This window comes from Rhamphochromis longiceps, linkage group LG7, assembly GCF_057381845.1.
Source record: "Rhamphochromis longiceps isolate RC_006_pf linkage group LG7, R_longiceps_female_GT1.1, whole genome shotgun sequence".
In the NCBI taxonomy this organism is placed as follows: Eukaryota; Metazoa; Chordata; class Actinopteri; order Cichliformes; family Cichlidae; genus Rhamphochromis; species Rhamphochromis longiceps.
The window spans coordinates 13,877,395-13,890,160 of record NC_140563.1 but is presented as its reverse complement, the minus strand read 5'-3'; positions in this window follow the sequence as shown (position 1 = coordinate 13,890,160).

The window sequence follows — 12,766 nt, the reverse complement described above, 5'->3', positions numbered from 1 at the left end:
CATACATACATACGTATGTATGTGTATTAATGCACATATATACATATACATACAGATAAGTAAATCAGCCTGTGTCTGTCTGTCACCCTGAATGTGAGCTTCCTTATTCACTGATCATTAATTCAGCTTACTTACTCGATTTTATACACAACACGGCATATCAAACCAAATATGCAATGGATTAACAGATTTGGAATAGAAATTATGTCTTCCATGGGAGGCAAAAAAACATTTTGTGAAAAATTAAAGGGCTATTTAGTGAAGGAAAATGTTCCATTCGATGATGTCAAAAGCTGGATGACATTACATTCAGCCAGTTCAGATATTTACAGAGTGACACATGTTACTTGATGCAGTTTCATAGGCAGGACAGCGGATCAACAAGGCTTGAAACACACATCTAGTCTGTGTGAGCTGTTGTTGTTGGTGCAGCAGAGCAGCAGGGGTCTGACTGTGACTAATGGCTGAGGAAGGAAGAGTGACAGTGTTTTTGAAAACTGAGGAGGCAGTTCTGGTTGATGTTGTTCTCAAAATGTATGACACACAGAGACATACTGCGACCATGATTAACAGTCACCTATCAAAACATGCAAAGACAGAGGCAGAAGCCAAAGATGATGAGCTCAAAACAGAGGCTGAACCATTTTTCATTTGATTTCCAGGTGGAGAGATCAGTGGCTAGGCTTAACTTAAAATGTCAAATGTTTCACTTTGACTTAATGGAAGAAAAAAAAACAGACCACATACTAGCAAGCATTTTACCCTCTTTACTTTAAAAACAGACACAGACCAGCTCTTTCACCGAGCTGTAGCATAACAAGGAGGCGTTTCAGCCCCAAAGGCCAGTGATACTTGATCATCAAACTGCCACCAATTAGAGCATTAGGAGAAGTCATTTATTTTGCCTATGTTGAAGAAGGTGCTAAACTCCATGAACCGTTCCCTCATACCCCTGCTGAAATTTCATCCAGAGCAGACCTGGCCCCACAGAGAGAAAGAGGGATATTGAGGGCTAAGTGAGACGTGGGCCCTGGAGACCAGGCTCACTGGAGTAGACCCTGCCAGTCCAGGGGCAGCGGGAGAAATGACAGCCCCCTTTCATCATTCCCCTCTCTCTCCCTCCTCTCTTTACAGTCAGGGCCAGGAAGCTGCATACTAAAAATTCACAGTTCACAAAAGAAAAAACAAAACAAAACTGCATACTCAAAATGATCGGTCATGGAGGGACACGAGAGCCCAGAGGGTTGTAAATGGTGGCTGATGCCCTCCCCTTTTTCAGCCTATGACCTAATGCAGGTAAAGAGTGAGGCTTGGTACTAGACTGCCCCCCTCTTTTGAGCCCCACTCTCAAATCTCACCATTTGGGTATTTGTGTAACCCCCTGCACTGAAACCACTGCCTGTACAAGAACTGGACGGCCCACAAGTTTCCACGTATGGTCGACAGTCAAAGGAGAGCTCTATAAGCCTTTAACCTTTTCCACATCTATTACTGAGGACAGAAGCGTCAGCACAACACTAGGTTACATAACTCAGCGGATACAAAACATCGCTGTGTTTTTCATAAATCAACAAATGATAATTGAAATTACATGACAGAGCGCTATATTCTAGGGGACGCACAAGCCTGCCTGTGTCTCAGAAGCACAGGAAATCATAAGCCTGCATGATGTCTCATCACAGAGGTGTTCCTAGGTGTTGCTCAAGTGGTTTCCTCCGATTAGCCCACTAAAGTCTTTCCGCCAGCACCTAAACTGTTGTAACCTTTTTCCAGTTCAAATAAACCACAGCAAATGTTAGGCACACTAACTTGACGATGTCCCTTGATTTTTCTTTTCTTTCTTTTTTTTAAAAAAAAAAAAAAATTGCATTCACAGTGAGAGGCAGCACTGTTAAAGAAATTCAGGCTGTGGCAGTTGTAAAATACCACACAGCAGCACATTTTTATCCAACAAACCAGATATGATTGCTACAAATGACAGAAAAAAATAGCTGATCATCAAAACACTGCCACATGCTATTTGTTTCGACTGCCATATTAAGACTTCACCCTGTCTGATAAACAGTGTCCTCTGCTGCTTAGCTTCTGAATTATCCCTGAATTTCTTCCTATAAAAACTGTGTCTGTTCAAGATCAAGGAGGCTGAGAAGTGTGTCCCATAATGTATTGGGTGAGAACTCTAAACAACAAACAATCCAGTTTTTCACTATGCCAAAACACACAGATAGTAAACAAACTACCCATTTACATGTATACACAAAAAAATGCCTTAGTGTAGGTCAATGCACAGCAGTATGGAAATGCATTTCTTCAAATATTAACAGATTTTTTTGAAAACATTAACTATAATCCTAATCTAATGAACATCGAGGCTTTAAATCTCATACCCAAAACACTGTGAGGGTTTGTCAAAAATAGTAAATATGTACAAAATAATTACAATTCCGGGAACAGAACAGAAATGTCAACAACAAAATATCCGGAGAATACAGTCAGCCTGTTTAAGGATCAAAAAGCCTATTAAAGCACCCAACAAGCCATACTGTTTCATTTCTCATTAATCATCGGCGTCCAAGTCCAGCCAAAGAGAGAGTGGAAAACTAACCACTGGAGAGCTTTATGACAGCCTCTTTTTTGTCTCCTCGCAGTAGAAAAATAATCTTCAATGGCAAGTAAATTCAGTGAAAGAACAGACGATCTCTACGCTATGCTACATATAAATGTATCTGTATCACTTTGCTAAAGACAAATGATTGCCTGAGCTCAAAAGTGACCGTCCTATATTAAGAGTTAACTTTAAACAGTGGAGGATATTTCATCTATCTGCTGTGCACAGGCCACAAACAATAACATGTCCACACTGAAAGGAAATTCCTCTGCCTCCTCTCTTCTCGGCTGAACACACAGCTCTCTTAATCCCACTTTGATAATGAGGTAATTTCACAATATTATCTCTTCATTTTCCACTTTCAAATTTGGCATTGCTTTGCTACAGGAATAACAAAAAATATTGATCTCTATCTGTCTTTACAAAAGAATAAGGTAAATAGTTATGTTTGACTGATTGAAGAAAGAGGTTGTTTTGGGTTGTTTTTTTTTAGTTAGGACTCTTTGATCCTTGTTCACTACTCTTGAAGTGGGAGTGCTAAGAAAGGAGGTGGCAAGCAATCTAACAGACAGAGATTTTTCGAAGAACTATGCCCTGCCAAAACTAACTCTGATCACAGCTTTGAAACCATCTGATTGCAGGAGCACCAAGTCTGGCCTTAAGTGGAGGTGACAGTGTGTCTGAGAGACACGTTACAAGTCAGAGGAAATTGGAGATAAACAGATAAAAGAATGCAATCTCTGCTGGATGTAGCAAGGCACAGGGGGCAGGAAATAAACCTGTATTTAAGCTGATTACCCGAGCAGAGTCCCAGCCCCTTTCAGCAGTTCTGTAGTGCCCGGTCTCAACACTGCCAATGTTGTTAATTAGAGATTTGCTAAGGGGAAAAAAACGCAGCCTTGTCAGACTTGCAGGAGTGTTAGTGATGGCTGGCTGGAGGGGGACATGCAGAGCTCTTAATTGGGTCTGTATGCTGTATCGGTGGCTGGCTGAATCGCTGGTGATGATTGCTGTGAGCAGGTGGCCATGGTGGCAGCTCCATGCAGGCCGTCCCAGGCCAGCCTGTCTGTTCTTGTCAGGACCTGGAACACTGAGCAGACAGCTCCTGAGCCCCACGCTCATTACGCCAAGTTGCCCTGCTCGTTGCTTAGCAACACCGTCACAGCCCCTCCACAACACCTCCCTGGCCCCACAGTGTAACCCGCAGTGGCGGAGAACTACTTCCTCACTGTCCAGCTATAGAAAAGATGAATTCGCCATTACAGTAAATTGTCTTTTCCTGCAGCAACAACTCATGTCCAATGGTACTGTGTCAGCGCTAGACTATATAAGCTGTGAAAGAATTCTGGTCTCTCACTGCCTCACAAAAACTGTGCTGTTTATCACATTGTATGTATTTTGAACTATTATTGCCCTTATTACAATAGTTGATGCAGTGCAAAAAACTTTGAATTTGTAATAACAAATTTAGAGTTTCTTTCACACAAAGGTACTCCACTTACACACATATGTGTGAAATATAGTATAGATGGCAAAAATTGGAGTTTGTACAATTCTAAAGAGCTTGAAAGTCATTACGTATGACCAGCTTTATTTTTCAACACAGTCTGAATTCTCTTAGGCAGCTTTCTCGTCATTTCTTTTAGTCTTCAGGAATCGTTCTCGAGGATTCTTGAAGGACATTCAAAGCTCTGTCTGTCAACATGATCTGTCTGTCTGGGACCTGAGGAGCCCAGTTGATGACTAACAGTATTCCATTGTGTGTTTTTCAATCCAGGTATACTTTTACGGCATTGACAGTGTGTTAGGTTGTCATTGTCAAAATAAAGCCATTGCCAGTCTGACACTTTTCCAGGGCATTTTGGATCAAATTGTGATGGTACTTTTCTGAGTTCATAATTCCACTAATTTAGATAAGATCCCCAACACCACTGGCCCCTCCACTGTGTTTTACAAATGGTGATAGATGATGATTGGACAAAAAAATAAAATGTGATTTGGATTTGGATAAGACCCATGGCCACTGATTTTCAGTCCAGCTCTTATGTAATTTGGCATAACTCAGCCTTTTCTCCCTGTTCCTTCCTGAAGAATGGCTCATTGACAGCCACCCTTCAGCTGAGAGCATTTCTGGAGTGGACAGTAGAGGGATCAGCTGAAGGGCAGGATGACTCTCTCAGGTACTTTGTCAGGTCTTTTCTGGATTTTTTCCTGTTTCATAAAAACAAAACTTTCAGATACTGTTCATCTGCTGTAGATATATTTTTTTAGGCCTGCCACTTCTTCTTCTGTCCTGCACCTGTCCTAGTTTCCTCAATTTTCTTAGAGGATGCACTGCACACCCTGCTGAGATATACCAAGTTTTGGGAAGATATTTCTTTGGGAATCAATTTTTGGGTTTAAAAAATAGTGTTTCTGCCTGTAAAACTGTGTTATCCTTAGAATTCTTCATAGATTCGGGTAAAGAAATGGCAACACATGTTTTTGCAAAAGACTACGAGTAACAAAGTAACTAAGAACACAAATTAGCACTGGTTCTTTGCTCATTTGCCTGTTTCTAGGCATAACAGTGGGTTAATTTTTTTGAGTTAAGCTCTTAGAAGTGAAAAAGCAGCCAATAAAGGAAAAAAACTGAAAGATCTTCATGAAGATTAGAGAACTATTGCTCAAGACCACTTTAAAACACTGCAAGAAAGTTTGACTCCTTGGAAGCAAAGTATAAAGAAATGAGGGGTAGCTCAAGACTTTTCCATAGTACTGTATGTTTCTGAGTTTCAGTCAGACATGGTTATACAGGATATTTGCAATTACAATCTTTGTCCTAACAATACTTGACTCACACAAGCACACAAATGTAGCCATTAACATATGCAAACCTCCACACAGATCTGGGAAGCATTCTTGCGCTGCTGCTGCCATGTTTTCTGGCAGTAATATTCATTTGCAAAAGAGCGTAGCCAAAGTAGGAGTAAAGGGGGGGCAGTAAACTTTATGCAAACATTACAATCCAACAGCCTTACCCAAGACTGGAGAGACAAATGCAGCAATAACAAAAATCCACCCTCTGCAAACAGACAATCTTCACCCTAAGAGTCATTTGAATGTTAAAGTCGTTAGAATGTAAAGATTTACAAATTTTTCATTTGGTGGGGGAAAACGTTCTTTAGTCCAACATTTTTGTTCTCTTTCTTTTGCAAACTGCCATCAGTTTATGGGGGACCTACAATATGCCCCAAGAGAACCTAACATTTCTCTCTCTGCGGCTAGAATACTTTGGACAGTAGTCAGGCAAAGTTTCATGATTCAATGGAAATTTGATGAATGCTATAAATGAAGCGTATAAGAATCAATCATGTGAGGATTTGACTGGACAGACTTTGGAGAAGGGCATGTGAAACACCGCCTGCTTGGAAAATGACAGGAAACACTAGAATGACATCAGCTGTGGCACAGTGCAAGGCCTGTTTAATGAAATGGAGAAATCAATGGGCTTCTATAACGCCTTTTAAAAGATGTAGCACACCTCGAGGCTCCAGTTGTGAACTGAAAAACGGGACATATTTCATGCAACCACTGAAGAAACTGGAGCAGAGTTGGAAGCCAATCAAAACTAACATCACCCCCTAATATGCAGTGACTAATCTGGCAGTAATAAATGTTATTTTCACTTCTCGCTTCTCAGAGGGTTATGGCTTCAAACTAAAATGAAACCAACTTCCAAGGTTTTTTGTGCTGTGCATAGGATCTGTGTTATTGAAGCTGATTTAATCCAGTCAACAGCCCACTAAATGACACACAGACCTGTCAATGTTCTAAATGCAGGCTGTCCGGTGTAAAAAAAAGTTAATATAAAATTATATCTTCTCTAAAATAACAATCCACACCAATACTTACCCACATTATGGGGTGCTGCTCCAGTCATTGAAGCCGGAGAAAAGGGAAAACTCTCAGGCCAAGGTGAACTTTACCATGCCAAAAAACCCGCAGCATGCGAAAGCTGAAAAACCCAAAGGGTGATCATTTGTCATGGGCAGTTCACATGTCTGGAATGTCTCAGTTTGTGCACTCAAAATATCAAACAACACGTGCAGTGCTTGTGGAGATCAGGGACGCTCAAATGTCGAACGATCAAAGTGAACGGAGCTGTCCCCACAACGTTCACATACAGCTGTGGCCTTCTTGGGGTTGCTCTTGGGCTGAGGGTGCTAGACCTCTTTGTGGAAGTACCTGCAAATACATGGTTTTGTCACTGTTCACACATTCCTGTAAGTGTTGGGCCTGCTCAGCCTTATACCTCCATTTGTATGGGTTGCTTGCCTTTGGCTTGTCTGCTGATTAGAAGCACTGAGACTTCACAGAAGGAAATTAAAGCATACTCGCCAACCATCATTTAGGTGTTATGGAAAGGGACTCAAGTTCTGTCTTTTAAACTTTTGTACTTAAATTTCTTGTTATTTATTATTGGTTGACATTCACAGACACTTATAGATATTTGCTTATCTATAAGCGTATATTAGACGAGATATAGGTCAAGATGAAGATCATTATCATTCAGCTTTTGTACAGGTGGTGCACTAGCCATGCACCTGTTCTTCATGCCAGGTCATAGACTGTATATAAAGGAGGGATATAGTCACATGCCAGATTAGCAGGGAACACAGGCTTCTTAAATTTATTGTTGGACTCGCCTCACCTGCCTGCCCACCTGCCTATGATCTCAGCTTCTTCTTCAGAACAAACCAGTTGTCCCTTTCAGGGTATTCACTGCGGTGTCAACAAGTAAGCAATCTCATCTGCATTATCAAGAAAACTTGGGAGCGTCTTTTTGGAATCTTTGTTAAAGGACTTACCTGGACTTACCCCGCTCTCCTCTCTCCCAGAGTAATTACTCCCAGTGATTGGATCTGAGTTTGTTTTGGGTGTTGGGTTACAGGCAGCTTTTCATTATTGCCTTTTTTGGACTTGGCACACAAAATGAAAAATTATCATGACTAAATCAGGGTTTTTTCAGTATATTTCTGTAGAAACGTTCATCATTTTAACATGGAAGTGTACGGGGATTTACCATATACTTAGTAAAAGACAGCCACCATGAGGTCACCTATTTTGAGGCCTCAACATTAGCATTTTGGCTGCCGCCCCATTTTAGTTTTTGCAAGCCAGATGTGACCATATGCAGATGAGACATCGCAGCGCTAAGTAATTAATGAGCACTTGAAATCTTGGTTAGTAAAATGCATTGAACTGTATGGGTTACTCACTGACACCTGATAAGTGGTGTAGCAATTTCACTCACCAGTTTCACCCACTCAGTGTCTTTTTGGTTTATTAAAAAGCTCCAAAAGGCACCAACTGTACAAACACAGTTGAGAGCTCCAGTTCAGTGACTCCAATTAGAAGAGGTTAGGCCTGGAAGACTGATCGGCTACAGCTGCCTGTTTTGAGACACCTGTCAATCTAATGTAGCCATGTTCCTAATTGCAGTATTTAGAATATAGAAATATAGAAAAGTTATACAAAAGTTACAAGGGAATAAACAATTTTACCCCTGTACAGGTGTTATGAACGAGGAAATTATCCAATTTTTTTTAACCAGGTTATAAAGTTAGGCATTTTAAAAATAGATGGTGTAAAAGATGACATCACCCACTCATTGATGAAGTGCCATTTTTTTCACGCTTGCTTTTGATGAAAAGGGGAGGGTCTGAGTATAAGCCTACATGCCCATTGGCTAATGGCTTATCAATCACAAGTCTTTAGACCAGAGGTGGGGGAACTCCAGGCCTCAAGGGTCGGTGTCCTGCAGGTTTTAGACGTGTCCTTGATCCAACACAGCTGATTTAAATGGCTAAATGACCTCCTCTATGTGTCTTGAAGTTCTCCAGAGGCCTGGTAATGACCTAATCATTTGATTCAGGTGTGTAGACCCAGAGTGATGCCTAAAAAATCTAGTAAAACAAGACTAAAGTGGAGAGCGTGAGGAGGAAATCAGGATTCCAGAAATCAGAAGTCTTTTACCTGTCACGTGATATTTCCATGAAGAATGTGAAGAATGCCTAAACCTCTAGTTAATATTTGCTTTATATGCAATGATAAAAACAGCTTGGTTTCTCATTAGTACAAAAAGAATGAACCCTGGGGAACACACTCTGACCCCAAAAGAAACCAGCCAAACATTTAACTTGAATATGACACAAGCCCAACACAAGCAAATATTATTAAACTGTTACCTAGCGGGTGCTATGTAATGATTGCACAGTCAGTCTTAGGGCAGTAATCTAAACTTGTGTTGTCATTTGACCTTTGTCCTTGGCGTCAGCGTGTCAGCCATCCCATTGCCCAGTGCAGTAGTAAGTCTTATTTTATAAGCTTTTCATTTTTCTCTCCGGGTTTGTGGCAAGTGAGGTCAAAAGGATTTGTTTATTTTTACCCTACTCCAAAACATCATTCACCACATCTGTAGCCAGGCAATGAGATATTTTAGATTGAAAAGGCTCACCAAAAAGAGAAAAATGAGCCTTTAGACTTACAAATAATGAATCACTACAAAAAGAAAAAGCGACAGCAGAAAAGAAAAAAGAAACACAATGGATTTCCTTCTGGCTGGTCTGACATTACAAGGATGTTTAACTTAAAGTATCAAGGGAGGTTAACTACTCAGACCAATACACAAAGCTCAGGAGACAAGAGAGTGAGCAAGAAAGAAAGGGGTGGGCTGGGAAGGGAAAATGTAATTAATCATACTACAGTCTGTGGGTCTGGTGGAGGTGTTCTTGAGTTCTGGGGTTTTTTGTCGGTCTCAAGAGAAAGGCTAGTGGAACAGGAATGCTGTGTACGGGTGGTCAATTAGTTTAAAATTTTCAGCTGTGACAGAAGCATTCTCCTAAGCCCTGGTCCCAAGCTCCCTCCCACCATCCCCGGACAAAACCACATCATCAGGGCCTAAACCTCATGTCCTGATCTGAGGAATTCCCTGGGCTGCAGCATAAAGAGGCGCAATCCATTTAGTCCCAACCTAAATCAACAGCCTTTTACTGTGGTTATTTTGGACTGCCTTATGTCCAGGATCTGGCAGCACTTTCAACCTCTTTTCAGTTCCACACGTCCAGCAAAACTCTGAGAACCAGACCTCCAGAACTGCTTTTTCACTTCCCTGGTGTCACAGTGTGTTGCACATCTTTTCCAATTTGATTGGCTGCCATTCCACTTTTCTGGAAAGATGAGATTAACCATAAAAGCACAACAAACACCTCACAATCGGGCTGACATCAATCCTGATTATGGAGCAAATATGCTTTCTGTCAAGAGTAGAAAGACTGTCGAGAATAGAGGACTGACTATCTCCTGGAACTTCAGTGCTTCGGATAATAAAACGCTGACTGCAACAACGATCAAGTTTCCCAGCAGGACAAGGGAATAGAGCTTGGCCTTTACTACACTTGCATGACAAATGGAGACAGCATTAAAGCTGCAGAGGGCACCCAAATATACACTTACACGTACACATGCGAGTGTTGATAGACAAAAAACACACAGTGGCTCATACCGCACTGTTGCGGTTAATCTAGAGATTAACAGTATTATCAATCATTCTCTCTGATTCAGTGACAGGCATGCCCACTGGGAGGTAGTTGACACAGTCTGAAAGGTTTCATAAAGAACTTAGGCAAATCTCCATTTTATTCTACACGCTCACTAACATGCTGCTGCTTATTACAGTGATGATATTACATAAAATATGAAAAAATATTTTCTTCTGAATGCGCAGACTACACCTCTGTAGGCATTTTGTTTTGTTTTTTCAAGCTTAGTAATGTGTATTTGTGAAACATGGATCTCTATCAGTACAGTTATTCACCATCAAAGCATGCATCCATGTCTTTCAGACTCTGCTTATGTGCACAAGATTGTGCAGATTACAGCGAAAGCACTTTAATAGATTTGTCCCACTGTTTGTGCATGCCACTTTGCATGAATATGTGTGTGGGAGTTCAGAACAGGAAATGTTAAGGTTTAGCTAGTTCCTTGGAAACAAAGGCTCCAGCAGATACGCAAGCCCTTTCTTTTTATAGGCACGCTGGGCTCATGTCTGCGTCGCCGTTGGGCTGAAGAGGAAACGTCTCAGAGCTACAACCCCCACCTTTCCCTCCATCTTCTATAGATGGCCCGACCTGCAATGCATTACAGTCAAGCAACTTTATTACATAAAAGCAATTAAGAGTAAAGCTTTGGTAGACTTGTTCCTGGACCAGTACCAAATGACAGACAATGCAATCCACACTCTTGGGCGTATTCACACTGCCATGCTAGTATGCAAGAAAAATGTGTCCCAATACATATTAGGTCAAAAACACCATGGCACAATGTTTAGACAAAGTAGCACAGCAGTGCATATATTGTGAGAGGAGGTGCAGATAAAAAGTAAAAAATAAAATTTTATGATTTGGAACGTGGGGCTGGTGCTGCTTAGCTGTGATTCTACAGTGACTCACCAACCCCATCAGCTTCCCATACCTTTCACTGCTCTCTTACAATCAGTAAATAAGTAAGTAAGACACCCCCCCCCCCCCCACACACACACACACACACCACCACCACCACCACCAGATCTGTTCCTGCATTGCATGTTAGCTTCTGCCATTAAAAACCTGAGAAAAGGGTGGTGTTTTTTGAACTAACTACATCAAGTTCTATTCATTCCCAGCCCAGATTAATCAATCCGCACTGTTTCCCAGACTATTAATAAGGCCTTGAATCTGACAATAAAAGAAGAAAAAGAACCACCAACAGATTTCAAATAATGGAGTGTCCCTGCTTGCTAAAAGCTAAAAGCCTTATAAACCTTGATCTCCCAGCTCAACATTTCTTGATCTTCACTCCTGATTGCAAAAAACAAAACCCTGAAATGGCCCACATGATAGAGGACCAGTAAGAAGTGCTCATTTCAGGGAACTGGCATATACCTTCTCTATTTCACTCCCCCAGTTGAAAATTGAGTCATAATTTCCTGGTGGCACTGTTCAAAGGTCACCTCCCCTCGTCTTTCTTTCTAAGTTTCCCGCCCCTTTTCCTCCTCTCCCTTTTCGAGGGCCCCTCTTCCAAAATGCCCAGCGCTGCATTCCACAGACAGTGGGAGCACCTTCAAATGCTGCATAGGCATAGCAGACCACCACTGGCAGCAGCATGCATGGAGTCTGAGCCCCAGCCTCAGCTGCCACCAACGCCTCAGCACTAGGACCCAAGCCCTGCCAAGAAGCGCTTTGACTGGGGAGAAATTGCAATGTAGCTGCAATACGGTCTGTGTGATGACAAGGAGAAAACAACTGTCTCTCACAAGGAGCAGAGTGATAACTGTCCAGCATTAGCCACCTCAGAGTTGATGAAACCTGCTCCAAGTAAAATTCTCATGCCACAGCAGGCGTCTTGTGCGTGTGCTGGGAGGCTGGCAGCTGCAATATTGGGGCACACACCTCAGAGCACCTATTCATATGACCCCCAAATCCCCAAGGTCACAACTGTGCTGACATGGAGCTCCAATTTCTGCCTCCCAAAGCTTCCCATGTGCTTGGCTCATAAAACAATAATGTTCTTGTACATGGCCTCATACAAACACAGCACATGTACAGTACTGTCAATTAATCCGTTAGCTGGCCAACACAAGATTAATGAAACAGAACCTTTTAACTTATTTCAGTGCAAAGACCTGAGAGCTTTCATGTCTTTGAAGATTCTGGTTATATAGTGTTTTTCATCCATTTCTTTAAAAAAAAAGAAAAAAAGAAAAAGAGATGAGATATTAGTGTGTTTTATTTTACTTTTGGAAATTTTGAATGCAATGAAGCTGCAGGATGCAATCATTGCATTTTAGTTGCAATGGTAAAATAATTCCACAGATCTTGTTTATGTTTTTAGAAAAGCACAGTACAGATCTGTACTCGTCAGTCACTTTGTTAGACACACCTGTTCAACTGCTTGTTAATATAAATATCTATTCAGCCAATGGCTGCAACTTTAGGCTTGTAGACATGGTCAAAACAACCTGCTTAACTACAAATCAAGCATCAGAATGGGGAAGACTGCTTGTAGCTAATAGGAAGGCAAGACTAACTCATCTAAGTTATGGAAAAGAGCATCTCCATATGAACATGTTGAACCATA